Genomic DNA, 17,100 nt, shown 5'->3' with positions numbered 1-17,100 from the left:
GTACCAGGAGGTTAAAACATGCTGGTACCATGCCACGGTACCAAGCGGAAGACTAAAACAATATATGCCCATAAGAAACGCCTGGTACTGAGGAAGTATTCTTAAGGAAGATACTGAATACTGATGGTATGAGGAAGGATACTGAAAAAAAAACCAGAAGTCCTTTTTCACTTCTAATGCTCCACTTCCTTCTACTTCCCATGACTCTGACTCTGAATCTTCCGACTCCATGGCACCAGACCACTCCTAACCTGACCCTGCCAGACTCTGATATTTGTGATGGCTTTCCTCCATCCCTCATTTCCGAATTTCATTCATGTTCTAACATGATACAGAGAATCGATAAGGCTCTTGATTTAACAGTACATCAACTTCAAACAGAGTCTGATAAGGTTTATGCAGATATTGAGGAATCAGTGCCTTCCCTGTGCTTGTCACTTATCCCATCTTTATTCTGCTTGCTTCAGTAGACCTGGGAAAAGCCCTTCTCTGTCCCTAAAATGTCCAGGCTTGTAGAAAATCTGTACAAGACCTATGGTACCAATACAGATTTTTAACTAGGCATCCTCCTCCTTATGTGGATGTAGACGCCACACAAGCCAGATCACGCTCGAGATCTACTACCGCACCGAGCAGCAAGGAGGTTAGAAAGCTCATCTACATGGCAGCTATGGGCGCCTACCATATCAACCTCTCTAACTGTGCACTACCCTCTCTTCAGGCAGCCCCAGCAGCATTTAATCTGAAAGGGCTTGCTCTCCATTAAGACGCCATGTCCCTCACTCAGCAAGAGAGTGTGATAGCGCATCACATTATCGAGGCCACCTCCAAACAACTCATGACTGGGGTAACCTTGCAAAGACATGATTGGCTAAGGTCAGCCAACATTTCTGATTATGTCAGATTTGGAATAGGGGACTTGCTCTTTGATGGCTCTAGGTTATTCGATCCCTAGATGGCCTTCAAAGAATGAGGAAAACAGCATGGTCGTACAACGTTCAGCCTTATAGATCTCAAAAATTCCCATTGATGCATCAGTACTCTTATAGTGTATACAGACCTTATACTTCTCAACGAAGATATCTCCCTCAACAGTTGGCTCAGTACCACAATCCAATCAACGCGACCATCCCCACCATTCCTATAGGAAGTTGACAAAAAAAATCCAACAGACACTGTGACTCCCTCCCGCTTACCACCGCTCGATTCTGCGTCACATGTTCAGTATGCTTGCTCCCTTCTTTCTGCATGGACCCACATCACCTTGGATGCCTGGGCTCTTTACATTGTCACCTATGGGTACACCATAGAGTTTTGGGATACACCGGCTCAGCGGGTGATTTACACTCACTCTTCTACCACTCTATGAGACAAGGTAAAGATCCTTTTTGGAAAATCAGACATATCTCCTGCCACTCCAGGTGGGGGCAGATCACTACGCCCCATTTTAGACCTAAAGGACCTGATTTTTCTTCATCAGCCAGCGCTGTTTTTGCATGGTGACCTTGGAACATATCCTTCCACTAATTCGACAAGGAGATTGGTTTACTTTGATAGACTTGAGTGACGCCTGCTCCCACATATCCATCAGAAGTGATCATTGCGAATACCTCCATTCTCTCTAGGAAGGCCCATTTTAGAGTTCAGCGCCTTGCCATTCAGCTCTCGACGGCGCCTCGAGTATTCACATAGGGGCCATATTGGAATCTTGGCCGGCAAGAGCTTTTCCTTTCCCAGAATGGCATGGTCTAAATTTGTTCCCTGATATGTCGCTCCCCTCCGTTGTCTTGGATCACAGCCCATTAGGCCCAAAATCTTCGGGGACTCATGATTTGTGGTGTAGTAAAACATGGTCACTTAAATATCACTTTGGCTATCTAGAACTTCATTCAAAATAGTTCCCTTGACTCCTCTGAGAATACATTCTGGAAGGAATGAATCACATGAATGAAAAGCTTGGCTTCCTAAAAGGAAGTGATAGTTACCACAGGGCAGCCATCTTGCAGGGGACAAAGCAGCGAGGCTCACTGAAGTTCTCCATTGCTGTGAAACAAGACACCATTGTAGGAGAACGGGAGGAGGGAAGACACTCAGTTATTCTGAAGCAGTGGTTCACGACTTTGGGTCCCCAGATGTTCTTGGACTACAACTCCCAGAAATCCTGACCAGCACAGCTGGTGGTGAAGGCATCTGGGAGTTTCAGTCCCGAAAACATCTGGGGACCGAAGGTTAGGAACCACTGCTCTATCTTGAGAGAGCATTATGTCAGAGAAAAATGAAATGCTATGTGGTTTGGATGGATAGGAGCTTTTGTTGCAAAAGAAGACCATGTTACTGTGGGGAAAGTCCTGCTTTTAAGGGCACTGCTTATATTTACTAATTGTGTATTCCCATCCTTTCTTGAAGGATTTTAGATCATCATTTAAGCGTTCATTCCTTCATCCCACTTTTATGCCAAACAATTAGTGCAAGGCACTACTCTGGGCAGTTAACAAGCAGACAAAACAAAAACATTCATGTAAGGATACAGATAAATAATAGAAAAAGAATAAGAACAGAACAAATCAGTAAAAACAGCATAAAACAAGCTCTGTGTGGGTGAAAGAAAAAGGTCATGTGCTCAGTAGTCCACAACATGTATGTTATAGAGGTACATTAGGTTTCTCGGTGGAGTCAGAGCCAGTCTAAAACTTTGCATACAATCTCCACATGGGTTGTGGAGTACATATGGGGAGGAAGCATGTTTCTGTCAGTCCACATGAATTTGTGTAAATTTGTATCCAAGCCAATAAGGATAAGTGCAATAGTAATTAATAAATTGTTCTCCTTGCCTAATGCCTCTAAATCAGATGCCCTTCGTGGTTGCCTCACTCCTCCTCATGACTAAAATGACCCAGTGCAGGTATATGCTCGTGCATATCCTTTAGTTAGGTAAGGAAAGAAAACAACACCTTCTAGCTCCCTTTTACTGAAGGAATGGTTAAATATCATGTACTAGACGGTTAATAATCTCGTATGTAACGGCTTAGGAACAAAAACGATACTACAAAACTAAGAAGGGCCTCACTGAAACACTAAACACAAGTGGCCTATATTTATATTTACTCAGCAGTCAACCCTTTCTTCAGTCACAAAATAAATTGTTTATTGCTTCAGCTTCCCCAGGGTTGCCCTCTTTCCTTCCAATCAGCTTCGAAGCTTCCATTTATAAAAAGGAAAGCAGAGAGATGATTCTCATTCATTGAGTGTGACCGAGTCTGTGTTTGAAAAGGACACTTATGCTAAAGCTGTGTGGGACTAGTTCATACTTCATCTCGAAGGAGACAAAGAAAAGCCCCCCCCCACCATTATTACAGGTAGCCTGACCTGTTCTTTTGAAAAAAAAAATCTGTAGAGCTATCACAAAGATTGGTTTTTAGAATGAAAAGAGAAGGTTGCCATGATTTTTTTTCTTTGAAAAACAAACAGTTCCACAACTTTTAATTTTTTTATTTGCTTTTGTTCTTGTTCAAAGTTTTTTTTTTAAAAAAAACACAAATCCATACAAGAAAACCACTAGCCACTAGATGGCAATGTTACTGCGCTTAAGGAAGAAGGCAAGCTCCTTCAGAGGTTTTTCTGCTTCCTTTTTCTGCTTTCTTTTAGACAGTGAGAAGCATTTTTATTTATGGCTGGTTTGAGGTGTCATGTTTCCCCACCAAAAAAGCATTTGCAATAAAAACTGGCCCAAAATGCTAGATGGAAAGAAGGTGCTTCAGTTTTTGTGTAACTCTAAGCAACACATTATGGTGCCCTGTTCAAATTTCCTCATGCTGGACAGGGGTGTTTATGTGTGCATGCAAAGATAACTGAATTTCACTTCTTTCTTTGCCATATTGCTTTTCACCCAAGAAGTTGCCTCACATGGAATTTTTTACCATTGTAAAAGGTGAAGCTCAGTGGTAGAATACATACATTCCACACAGGGCTGAATTCTGGAGAGCCATTGCCAGCCAGTGTAAAACAAGGATGGGAAAAATATGCAGCCATCTAGATTTTGTTGGACTGCACCTCTCAGCATGTCACACTGTTGACTATGCTGTCTAGGGCTGATGGGGGTTGTACCTGACTGTAGACAGTACAGGAGTAAATGGATGAATGATTTGCTCACTGAAAGAGTTGGGCCATCAACAGTATTTCAGTAGTTAAATCCTTATTTTTTTTTTTGGTTGGTGCAGTCTCTGGTGAATTCCTCAGTTGTCATGATCTCCTGGGGAATTAATACACTACATGTCATCTACTTTATGAATCTGAATTCCATTCAGAGCTTCTGGTAAAACTTTTGCTGATCTTGAAAAGTAAAGTAGGAAGGGTGTACCTCCCCTGTAGGTGGGCTTGTACTCTGCAATGTCTTCTTGCACAACAGAAGGCTTGTACCCAGCAATGTCTGATCCCACAACAATAACATTTAGGGTATGGTAGGGATGGGTGGGGACAGTGATTTCTCCTCCCCACTGCATTTTTAAGCATCACAGAAATCTGCTTCAGAGAGCTGGGAAATCCTTCAGACCTGCTTTTCAGGAAACACCTGAGACTGCATTGGGGAAGGGCAGCAAGGGAAGTTATGATATGCAGTGGTGCCTCGCTAGATGATGATAACCTGTGCCACTGAAATCGCTGTTCAGCGAAATCATTGTCTAGCGGAAAGCATTTCCCCATTGGAATGCATTGAAACCTGTTTAATGCATTCCAGTGGGAAAGAATTGTCATTGTCTAGCGCAGACTGGCCATAGGAAAGCCGCTTTGCAAACCGTCGATCAGCTGTTTAAATAACTGTCTTGCGAAGCTTAGATCCTGAAAACACCCATTTTGCAAGTGCAGAGGGAGCTGACAAAATAGTTGTCTATCAAAAATTGGTTTGCGAAGCAGGGACCAAACATTGTCCAGCGAAATTCCCCCATAGGAATCACTGTTTTGCAAATCACTATAGTGATTGCAAAAAGTCAATGTCTAGCGAAAAAACTGTCATGCGGGGTAACTGTCTAGTGAGGTGCCACTGTGTATGAATATCACATTGGATCTACCTTCTAGAATTTCAAATTGTTTTTAGTAGCTTTTGGTAGGGATTCTTTTTAAAGTCATCAGTGAGCAAGATACATATAAAGGCAAGTTTCATATGTAAAAGATGGCTCCTTTTGGTGGTAACGTTTTCAATTGTTTTGAGATGTTATGTGTTATTTTATGAGACCAAAGCACAAAAGAATATAAGATCTTAAAAACAGTCAAAAGAAGTTCCATCATGATGAGCAGGAAGAGATGGCATTGTTTAATCACTTCAGAGGGATTCAGATGTTTGAAAAATCTAGTTCAAAAAGATATTTTGCTTAGTCTGAAAGAAACCAGAATAAACATTTTAATTTTTTTTGCTAGTCTTTGTTCAAGATTTCTATGCAAAGAAAGACATTGCAAAACTATTACGTGTAGCCTTCAATTTAATATATGAATACACAAATAAAGTTTTCATCTGTATTATATCTCAGTGATGTTCTTACGTTCCTTCCTTGGTTTGTTTTGCTGGGTTGTGTTTTTCTTTTTTCAAAGCTGAGGCCATCATGAGAAGCTCAATAAAAAGCTTACCGTGTCACTGTCTATGCAAAGAAACTCCAAATAGTCCCAATTTTCTACCTTGAAAGAGAACCAGATGATACATAAACAATTATTTAGGAAGATAAAGCCATTGTCTTCTTTGAAAACTAGAAAACTAAACATGTATTTTGAATTTTCTTTTAAAAAAGGAATTCACTCAGTTTTTACTTGTATAGAATCCTTTACATTATTTTAATAATATAATATTCTAAATATTTTACCTCTTTCCCATGTCATAAAACTCTGCACATTGCTTTTCACTGTCATTTTGACTGTGGCTACAGCTGAAAGAAAAATAGTTAGAAATAAAGGCTTAAAATAAAGAAGGATATGTATGGAGAATATGACTTCATTGTAAGAACAGTGCGTATCTACCCAAGGAGCTTTGAAACCTTAACATGCACACAACTTGAGACAGTGTAGCCCATGGTATTTTGCTGTCTGAAGCACAGCAGCAAATGGTGTTCCCATCTTACGTGAGTCAAGGTGTGCAGTGCTCAAAACTAGCTTGGTTATTCTGACTCCTAAGAATAAAAACCACACACGCTCCAATTTAATTCCATTTTCTTTGCAAATAAGTAAGACAAATGTTTTGTTGCCTCTGCGTGACTCCGCAAATTCACTTCCTGAGATACTCACCTCATTCTGCCTTTATGGGGTGGCCCTGACAAAAGAGGAAAATATAAATGTGCAGGCATGCAGATGACATTGTTTTTATTCATTCTCTGGCATAAATATCTTCAGCTGTTTGAAACTATACACATCTAAGTAACAGAGATCTTATCCATGCTTAAACAAATTTCTCATCTAGGCTACATGCCTCTTGTTACCTCAGGATGAAGTTGTTTACTGAACCCAAACTATGGACCACATTCTCTGATCCAGCTTTCCATTTTCTGTGCCAAGGTAATCAGGAATGGTTCCAGGCAGATTGAATCCATTTTGTGGCCTAATGTAAAGCTCTCTGAATAGCCAGCTAAATCCTGGCAATGGATTAATGTCCTTCACCACACCAGAAAGCTATGAGCCAACAGGACAGCTCATGTGGCACACCAAGCTGCCCTTCAACAGAGACAAACGTTGAAGGCTCGAGGACAGCAAAGATCCTGCTGTCACTGCCTCCAGAATTTGTGGTTTCTTCCCTTTAATGTAGAGCTCAGCCCCACATCCTCCTATAAAAGGACTATGCAAAAACCTGGTGTTATGTCACTGTGTTGATAGTATCTTCTTGTCTATCTCTTCCTTTATTTTCTGAAACTCTTTCCTATTTTACAGCCTAGATATTGCAGGCCAATATCCACAAATGGTCCTTATTCAAATTTAGGGTTGCTAGGTCAGTGGATATGGAACAACTGATTGGTTCAACATTGGGAAAGGAGTACGACAAGGCTGTATATTGTCCCCCAGCTTATTTAACTTATATGCAGAATACATCATGCGGAAGGCTGGACTGGAGGAATCCCAAACCGGAATTAAGATTGCCGGAAGAAACATCAACAACCTCCGATATGCAGATGATACCACTCTGATGGCAGAAAGTGAGGAGGAATTAAAGAACCTTGTAATGAGGGTGAAAGAGGAGAGTGCAAAAAACGGTCTGAAACTCAACTTCAAAAAAACTAAGATCATGGTCACTGGTCCCATCACCTCCTGGGAAATAGAAGGGGAAGATATGGAGGCAGTGAAAGATTTTACCTTCTTGGGCTCCATGATTACTGCAGATGGAGACAGCAGCCACGAAATTAAAAGACGCCTTATATCCTGTGCTGCCTTACAGTGCACAGTGTACAGAAGGTATGGAGAGTTTTTTGAGACCCTATGTACTGCTGGGGCTTATGTAAAAGGGAGCAAACAGTGAGTCTGCCCCTTACCAAGCCCTATGCTAGTAGTGGTGCTACCATTGTTAATGTCATGGCTTGTGGAACAGGAAAGCTTATCATGAGTCGCAATGCCAGTGCTATCCTCCTTAACTTGCTTCCAATGACATTATGGGCCCAAAAGATCCTTCCCATAGATCCTGGCTTTTTAATGTACAGTACTGATGTACTGTGTGCCATCAAGGCCCAGCCCCTGCAAATCTCCCATGGCCAAGCGGGGATTCAAACTAAGGTCTCCACCATTTTATCTATTCTGCCACACTGGGTATCATATGCAACTCCAGTACAGATAAAAACATATTCTTGCTGAGCCTGTGAGCCTTGGCACCACTTGGGAATACACGGAGATGGGTGTCTAGGCTATAAAGCCATCTCATACACATATATCTAGCTTTCTCCTCTTCTGGTGCTGCTCGACCCAAGAGTTATCTTTTCATCTGGAGATCCACAGAAACCCAGAAAGACTTCAGTGATGCCCTGATGGCAACCTGAACTCTCATCACTACAGATCATTCCAGAAGGGAGTAATAGAGGAACATGAAGGGATTGTTTCACCAGTCCTGTAAAAGACTGCATGTTTCTTTCCTCATGCCTTTCCACCCCATTTTTCTTTTTTTTGTCTCATGTTTTTTCAGTTTTCTAAAACTGCAGGCAAGAACTCACCTTTATAAACTGATTATATACATGTGTCTCTGAGGGCCTTTTTCACAGAGAAGGATAAGAATACCTGAAATAAAGAAAGAAATACAGTACATTGTTTTCAGGCACACCTTTCTAATCAATCTTCATGCTCAGTTCTTTTCAGGATTATACAACGGTTTATCAAAAAGTGAGCCTATTAAGAAACTGGCATGATACTAGAATAATTTGCCTGAATAAGTGCAATAACTCTGTGGAGAAGTACGTAGTTTGATAATTGCACAATGAGCCTGTTGGTGTTAAGCTCCTTAGAGGAAGCCTTTCTCTCAGTTCTGCTACCCTCACTGGTGCATTTGGTGGAGACACAGGTGAGGGGCTTCTCTGTTGCTGCTCTTAGACTTTGGAACTCCCTCCCATAGGAGGCCAGGCTGGCCCCATCCTTGCCGTCCTTCTGCATGCAGGGAAAGACCTTTCTCTTCAGGCAGGCTTTCTCTTCATGACTGGCTATCTGAGAGGGTTTTTCAAAATGGATTGCTGTGCCTTGTTGCTGTCATGAGAGTGAAGGAGAGTGGGACTTGTAGTCAGAGATTAAAGGATAGTGGGATTTGTAGTCAATGAGGAGGAAAGAAAATGGAGTCTGTTAAGTTTTAAAAGTGAAAGGAGTTGAAGACATGGGAATGTGAGAAAGGCAGAGAAGTTGTTTTTCTTAATTTACAGCCAGGCTGGTACAGTGTGAAACCTGATAAGGATGCAAGGAGAAGGAGGCCCAGCGCAAAGACCCAACAAATTCTTTTCTAATTGGAATGGAGATAAACCACCTGCATCTTCATGAGAATTGTAGGCGGATCGGACAGTTACGCCTCTTTGAGTTAATTGGTTTACATTCATGAAGAAGGAGGTCCGAGGAATGTAGAAAATGGACGATGGGTTATGTTGGAGAGATAGATCATGGTGTGGAAGAGAACTTTTGCCTGATAGAAGTTCCTGATGGTTTGTGTTATGTAGTTTGAAAGAAAAAGAATGTAGGTAAGAGAAGAAGGAGGTGGGGCTGGTCCACCTTAGCCCAGTTTTAGTGCTTGTTATTTTAATGGGAATTATTTGATGTATTTAACTATGGCAATCCTTTGAACATGTTCTTTATGCTAGCGCTTGAGCAAAAACAAACTGTTTCAATGAAACTATATTTTCTTAATAAAAAAAATAATTATAAAAATCATCACAGAGGATTGGTCTCTTGGATCAGCAGGGTTTGGCTAAATCCAGAAGACTGGTAAAGGCCATTGACTAGCTACCAGAGAAGTCCTAATTAACTAAGCTGTTGTGAGTTCTAAGGAATCACAAAGCCCATGTTGCTGTACTTGCAAAGTACTAAGTAAAAGTAAAGTGTTCTTTTAAGGTCAGGCTCATTCCAGGTGCAAATGCTATGTACTGCTGGAGGTTGAGGACTTGCCCCAGCATAAAGTAGTAGATTTGTAGCTTGTGAACTCCCTGACTGAATATGTTCCTTAGGGAGATTTGGTTCCTGACAGTTGCTTTTAAATGTGTTTTTGGTTTTGATTTACTACTTTTAATATATTTGTTTAATTCTTTTTAATATTTAATTCTTAAATATTTAATTCTTTTAAATATTGGTATATTTGCTGCTTTTAGTTTTTAAATATTGTCATTTTAATGATGTAAGCAGCCTTTGATCCTTTTTTAATAGAAAGGTGGGGTAAAACAGACAGACAGACAGACAGATAGATAGATAGATAGATAGATAGATAGATAGATAGATAGATAGATAGATAGATAGATAGATAGATAGATAGATAGATAGATAGATAGATAGATAGATAGATAGATAGAATGACGATGGCTGAAATCCAGTAGTAAGTCACAACTAGAGTAGGCCCATTGAATCAATAGAACTTACAGGCAAGTTAAATCGCCAGATCTCTGCTGATTTCAAAGGCCTGCTCTAGTTATGATTTACTTCAGTCATATTCTTAACCTTTGGAGAATAAATAATAAAAAATAATATTTTAAAAGTGCAAAGACTTTTTGACACACTCTTGTAGTTGTCACTGGAAGCAAGAGAAATTTCCTGACACAAGCATGTTCAGTCTTACTCTGTTTATTCCCACACGTTCCCAATAGCATTGGAGGTGCCATGCTTGAACTGGATATATGTTTTTTTTAACCAGGTTTTTACCAGAGGAGATGCTTCAGGGGCCCACTTTCCATTTTCATGCACAGCTAGCTGTGTGGAACGCTGTCCATCTAGTCATTGGTTTACCTAGACTAGGTCTTCTATTTGGAGTGGCTCTGGGTCTTTGAGGCTCTCAATAACAGACTGCAGATGAGGAGGTGAAAATATATCTGAGATCGATGTGCAACTCAGTTTAAGGTATGGGTTATCGTTGACTCTTCTGCCCCTCCCCTTGAATGTCAGTTAACAGAACTAAAATTAATCTTCATGAGAATTTGCATGGTACCAAGAACTATAATCTGACACCAAAACTTTGGGGAAAAGCTTTTAGATTATTTATTTACAGAATTAAAAATCTCCTCATTCTTGCTCACTTCTTTTCCTGAAGTGTGCATTGGATCCATTTATATCATCATCATATAATCATTTAAAATTCTCCTAAATCTGTTCAGTTACCTATTAGTCTGGATCAGCACACCTATTCCCATTTTCCTCTCCATGATGACACTATTGCAAAGTTTTGAATTTGAATTTGAAAAAAAAAGTTTCATTAATTACAGTTGTGAATAGATTAACAACAAACTAATAAACTGCTTCCAACAAACTAAGGAGAGGGAAAGAGAACACTAGGGAGGTGGGGCTCTCTGAATTTGGAGGCAGGAAAGAATGATTGGTTAGTGCTGGATAGATTGACAGTTGTTACCCCAGCCCAGAAAGGCCCCTCCCAGTCACAACTACTACAGACAGCATGTGAGGTTGTAAAATATCCAGCAGACACAGATTCTTTTAGGGATTATCTTGGGTCATCATTCATCAGTACTAAAAAAAAACAAAAAAAAACTTGTTGAAACTTTTTGCAGCTATGAATGCAAAAGAGCTAGAAAGCTTTTTTAAAATGCTATTGAGCTGTGAAATGATCATTAAATCTTGATGGGGCGTTTCCTTTTAACTTTTTGAGACCACTAGTTTACTGAAACAATTTGGTGAAAGAGGAATATGCAACAATGTGGAAGAGAGACTCCCAAGGTCTCTTTAAGAGCTGTAGAGAAGTTTTTTGGGAAGCATTTCTGAAGCAAATGAAATATATGTCTCTCTTGTTCACCAGCCTGCCTGCTCTCTATAAGCAAGAGAACATCAGGATCCTGCTGTTGATTATAGTGAGTTATTATTATTTTTTTCTTCTCTATAGTCAGCAGCATTAGAGAGCTTGGCAATGCGTGCCTGTGAAGTTTGGAAGAAATCTGCATTGAGTGTATTGTTTCGTGGAGGAACTTGCTTAAGGAGGAACTATAATAATTCAGCAACAAGAGAATCCATGGATTTTAGCTTATTCTGGTTAGGGATCACATTTCCTTTAAAATGAGTGGATAAAATGTGGTGTGTGGGCCATATTTGTATCTGTGTCTTCATAAGGGTCTCCTGCTGCTGCCACTAGACAACAACACAAAACACAGGGGGTGATTGAATGAGCTCTTTTGGAGCGGGTTGATGCAGGCTAAATAGGGTTGGTTGTGACTGGGTGGAGATGCAATATGCCATTGGGTGCAATCCTCACCAGGTGAGTGAGCTCCAAACAGAGGGAGGTGGTGCTAGGTTTTTTCACACCACTGGAATAAGCATTCCCCTGCCTAGTTTACTTTGCCAGCCTCTCTCCGAGTTGGTGAGGAAGTCAGGACGTGGTGGTGGGGAAATCCCCAGGGCAACGTGCCCGTGGTAGTAGGGCAAAAGAAAATGGCTGCCTGCCCCCCCATCATGAACTTGACACGCTCCTCTCTACCTCCCTGCCCAGCCTTGCTCAGCCTGAAACTGTAGGAGGTGATGGGAAGGCTCTGAAAGCATGGAGAGGCACAGGGCACAGAAAGCCAAACAGGACGAAGAGGTGGACAAGGCGGTGGCTATTGGTGAAGGAGCAGGAAGATGCTCAACACAGCATGGTTCCAATGGGTGAGCCCAAGGCAGAGGAGAAGTGTACAGACCACCCAGGGCAGGGCTCACAATTTCAAGCAGTACTATACCAGTGCTGATGGGAGCCTCTTGCAAACATTGTGGAATGTGTGCAGCAGTGGTGGGAGCAACAGCAGGTTTCCTTCCTTCCTTCCTTCCTTCCTTCCTTCCTTCCTTCCTTCCTTCCTTCCTTCCTTCCTTCCTTCCTTCCAAAAGCACCATGGTACAATTAATAAACATATCACATAATTTTCACCCAATATTGGAAAACATCAAGAGATTTGGGGGCAGCTGACATCCAGTCTTCCATAGTACATGTTGAGTGGGCATAGAGTGTACAGATACAGCTGTAAAATTGCCTGTTCTGCTCCGCACTTGAAAAGCACTTTGTTGAAATATTAAAAAATATTGAAAACATGTGTAGTTAGCCTTAGATCTTTTTGGGGACTATTTTTCTTCTGTACCCAACCCCCAGCTCTGGATATAGGTGTGTTCATAGTTACCTCAGCCCCCTCTGGTTAACAGCAGATGGAAGGATTGTTTGTTTTAGCACTGTGCTTTGCACCTGCAGAAATTAATGAAATAAACCATCTCTAGAGAACTGCACAATGGCTTTGAATATACTTTTATTAAAAGCAATATATCAAGTGCGGTGATGGAAGCACTTTAATTGCATCAGTGCAATGCGTTGTCTTCCTTACTCCTTTGAAATTTCTCATTTTATATTAATAACTTTGAAAGGAAGAACTGGATTTAATACTTCACAGTAATTTAATATAGCACAAAATATTGTGCGAGCATTTACTGAAATGAACACTGGTTTACCATTATGTGAAGCTGCTTTTTAAAATGGTTTTAGAATAGGCTTTAGGTTTTCTTCATTTGATTGGACAACTCCCTTTCCTCACTCCTCTGGTTAGTTGTGTTTGTAAATATTTGTTCAAGCAGAAAACCAAAACAAAACAGAAAAACCTTTAAGCTTATTAAAGCAACAACTTATTCATAGGTCATTATGCCATGTTCAAAATGTTAGTAAAAATGTAAAACGTATACAAGAGGTATAATTTATTGTAATGTGAGCCAATGAAAATTGTAACCTTTAAAAAGCAGTGCAGTTTATACAGATAGTTAAAATAGCCATATTTACATTATTGAGGTTCCTGTTACAATAATAGCGCTTGCTTGTTCATTTTATACTTCTCGTGAATCCCATGGAAAACAAAACTTTCAGAGAGTGTATTGCTGTGTTACATATGGGTAATTTATACTTACCATAACTGGCCTGGCTTGTTTTAACAAGGTAGAACATTACAGATCTGTGTTGAGCACATTATTGTTGTTCATCATTTATACCGTCTTTCATGCTCTCCAACTGGCCCAGTGTGCAAAGTAATTCAGCCCCAATTACATCATTGATCTGCTCCTCACAAGATTTAGATTGGCTGTAAAAATTCCCATTTCATAGGGGTGGAATTCAGAGTAGGCAAGGTCAGAATTATCAGGTTAAACTATAAGTCTATTCAAGACTAAGGGTGCAATGAAACAGCAATTTATATTGTACTTTGTATCACTTTTGACACAATCTAGTTTGAGCTAGTTTACAGTGACTACATGTTGCGTAGTGATGGACTAGACTCTGGAGATCAGGGTTCTAATCCCCAGTTGGCCATGGAAACTCACTGGGAAAGTGGAAGTGGTAAAGGTAAAGGTTCCCCTTGACAATTTTTGTCCAGTCATGTTCGACTCTAGGGGGCGGTGCACATCCCCGTTTCCAAGCCATAGAGCCAGCGTTTTGTCTGAAGACAATCTTCCATGGTCACATGGCCAGTGCAACTTAGACACGGAACACTGTTACCTTCCCACCGAGGTGGTCCCTATTCATCTACTTGCACTTGCATGCTTTTGAACCGCTAGGTTGGCGGGAGCTGGGACAAGTGACGGGTGCTCACTCCGTCATGTGGATTCGATCTTACAGCTGAAGATCTACAGACCTTACAGCACAGAGGCTTCTGCGGTTTAACCCACAGTGCCACTATTTCACTTACCTTGAAAGCTCTATCAAGGTTGCTACAAGTCTTTTCTGACTTGACAACATAGATCACAGACACATATGGAATTCAGGCAATTATGAATCAGCCCAACCCTTTTCCATGGCTTTTTGGATCACTGGCAGAGGCTACTGATTTTTTAGCACAGGTAGGAGTGCTCCATTTGAGTTCAGTTTCTGGCATGTATGATTGCAGGTATCAAACCAAAGAGGCATCGATGGGTGTTTCATGTCACTTGGTGGCAAGCCAGTTCAGGTCTATGTTACTTACTGATAAAGTGCTGTGCCACTTCCCAACCTGAGGTTAACAAAAATCTGAGATGTGGATGATTTCTTGTTCTGTAACCATCCTGTCTATAGAGCCTGTGTCCTGAGCACACCCCTGTACTGCAGTGAGTCCTAGACCCTTTGTGCACTGCAGGAGAGGAAGCTGAACACGTTCCATATGCGTTATCTCTGACACATTTTTTGTATCACCTAGCAGTACAAAGTTCCAAAGAGCAGTCCTAGAATGAACTGGAATTTTTAGCATTTATACATTACTGAAACAGCGACTCTACATTAGCTTGGGCATGTCGTGAGAATGGCTGATGGTCGGATTCCAAAGGATCTCCTATATGGAGAACTAGTGCAGGGAAATCAGCCCAGAGGGAAACCACAGCTGCGATACAAGGATATCTGCAAGTGGGACCTGAAGGCCTTAGGAATGGACCTCAACAGATGGGAAACCTTGACATCTGAGTGTTCAGCCTGGATGGTTGCATGAAGTAACCAGGTAGTTCTTCATGGCCTCTCCCATTTTGAAGAGACACTTGTCCAGCAGGCCGAGGCAAAGAGGCAGTCCAGAAACAAGCAAAACCAGGGAGCTGGACAGGGGACAGATTGTATTTGCCTTCAGTGTGGAAGGGATTGTCACTCTCGAATTGGCCTTCTCAGCCACACTAAATACTATTCCAAGTCCTCCGTACAGAGCATGTTACCACAGTCTCTCGAGACTGAAGGATGCCTAATTTAAACCATCCTGTGCTTTCACATGAACACAATGATTGACATACTGCACTTTTAAGTGACCCTGTTTAGCCTGATCCTGCTGGGATAACTTGAATCTATACTACATCTCTTGTTCTCAGGAATCTGTCAAACTGTATCACATTTAGACTTTTCACCAAGATTTTCCCCTGCACCAGTGGCTTGGCCCCTTGGGGGAAAAAGAGATCTTGATTTGTTTTTTTACCTGTTCGTTGGGGCGTGGATCTGCCAACTTCTGCACAGCTCAATGGCCTTTATGGGGAATCTTGAGCAGAAAAGATGGCATGTTGCACAGAAATAGTAATTATTCTATGCAGATTAGCGGTGTTCTAGAGGTGAAAAATAACCAGAAAACAAACAAGATATTCTATACAATCTCTAAAACAAACAAGAAAGAAAGCAAATAAACAAACAATTATGAAACATTGCTGTGGGGAGAAAAGAGGGTTTTCTCCTCTTCTTCTCACTGAGAGCTAGAATCTGTAAGGTTCACATCTCTCTTTACCTGTGTCTGATAAGAACATCAGACCAAAGTCCTATCAGCATCCAGTCTCTATAGTGACCAGTCAATTGCCCAAGGGGAGTGGGACAGGAGCATAGCAATACCTTCTATTTTGTTTTTTCTCACCAATTGATATTCAGAAGGCTCTGATATTGGAGGTGATATGGTGCTGGATCTCATTTATGGGCCATGCTAAATTTGCAGAATAAATTCCAATATTAATTCTATTTTCTGATCAAGTCTACTTGGATAGGCATTCCTCCAAACATTCTGCTTTTTTACTGCAGGCATGTTTGGCTCTGAGGCGTGTGACTGTGTGTGTGTGTGTGTGTGTGTGTGTGTGTGTGTGTGTGTGTGTGTGTGTGTGTGTGTGTGTGTGTGTGTGTGTGTGTGTGTGTGTGTGTGTGTGTGTGTGTGTGTGTGTGTGTGTGTGTGTGAGAGAGAGAGAGAGAGAGAGAGAGAGAGAGAGAGAGAGGGAGGGAGGGAGGGAGGGAGAGGGTGGGGAGACTTTCTTCTGGGCTTCAGACATTGGACTTGAAATCACAGTGAACAGGACGCTACTAACTGAGTAAGCTTATAGTTTGGGATTCATTCTCATGGCTTCACGGCATACGATTTAAACATGCTCCAAAGCATGTGTCTTTTTCATAGTCTGCATTGCTTCTGTTTCATTATCTCACACTGCTGTTGGTGGTGTTGAAGATGGAAGTGAGAACCTTCTAATCCTCCACAGATTTTCTGGTTTGTATTTCTTCTGCAGCGGCTGTGTACCATGTCAACACCATTTTCCAATTGTTACTGTATGAGTTACCCCAATCACCAAGGTCCATTCTCACAACATGGCAGACGTTCTGTTTCAAAGTGATAGTTTTTTGTTTGGGGTGCCCCGATTTTTAGAATTGCCTTATGGATTGCTGATTTGCTCTGTTTCACAATAAATCTTGCTGCACATTCATGCAGGAACAATAACAGTAGCCCTTTTCAAGTATCTGAAAGTGGACATGCAACAAAGAGAGTGATGCCTCCTCTTGTCTACCAGTTTTCAAATAGCCAAGTGGCATTCTGAACAAGAGGAGACTCCTGCATCTGTGCATACAGTACTCTCCACGAAAGGCAGAGCCCCAGGTTTTATCATGTTCTGACTCACATATAGATCCTACATGGATATAGCCTTGGTCTATTGAGTTTGTTGCTTTTGTTTGCTGAAAGTGATGATGGAGTGGGTAGGGCTAGCACACTTTCCTCG

At 41.3% G+C, this 17,100-nt stretch overlaps 1 long non-coding RNA gene across 1 annotated transcript; it reads right to left on the bottom strand.

Annotated features, from left to right (window-relative positions):
* Positions 1-693: 693 nt before the first annotated feature.
* On the bottom strand, positions 694-1,797 carry LOC144586067 (uncharacterized). The gene is made up of 2 exons (XR_013540782.1): positions 1,611-1,797; positions 694-1,012 (listed from the first exon to the last, which is right to left on the bottom strand). It is a non-coding gene; the product is annotated as an uncharacterized LOC144586067 (long non-coding RNA).
* Positions 1,798-17,100: the final 15,303 nt, after the last annotated feature.

This window comes from Pogona vitticeps, chromosome 1, assembly GCF_051106095.1.
Source record: "Pogona vitticeps strain Pit_001003342236 chromosome 1, PviZW2.1, whole genome shotgun sequence".
Taxonomy (NCBI): domain Eukaryota; kingdom Metazoa; phylum Chordata; class Lepidosauria; order Squamata; family Agamidae; genus Pogona; species Pogona vitticeps.
The sequence above is the reverse complement of the archived record's forward strand: the minus strand, read 5'-3'. Positions and strand labels throughout refer to the sequence as shown.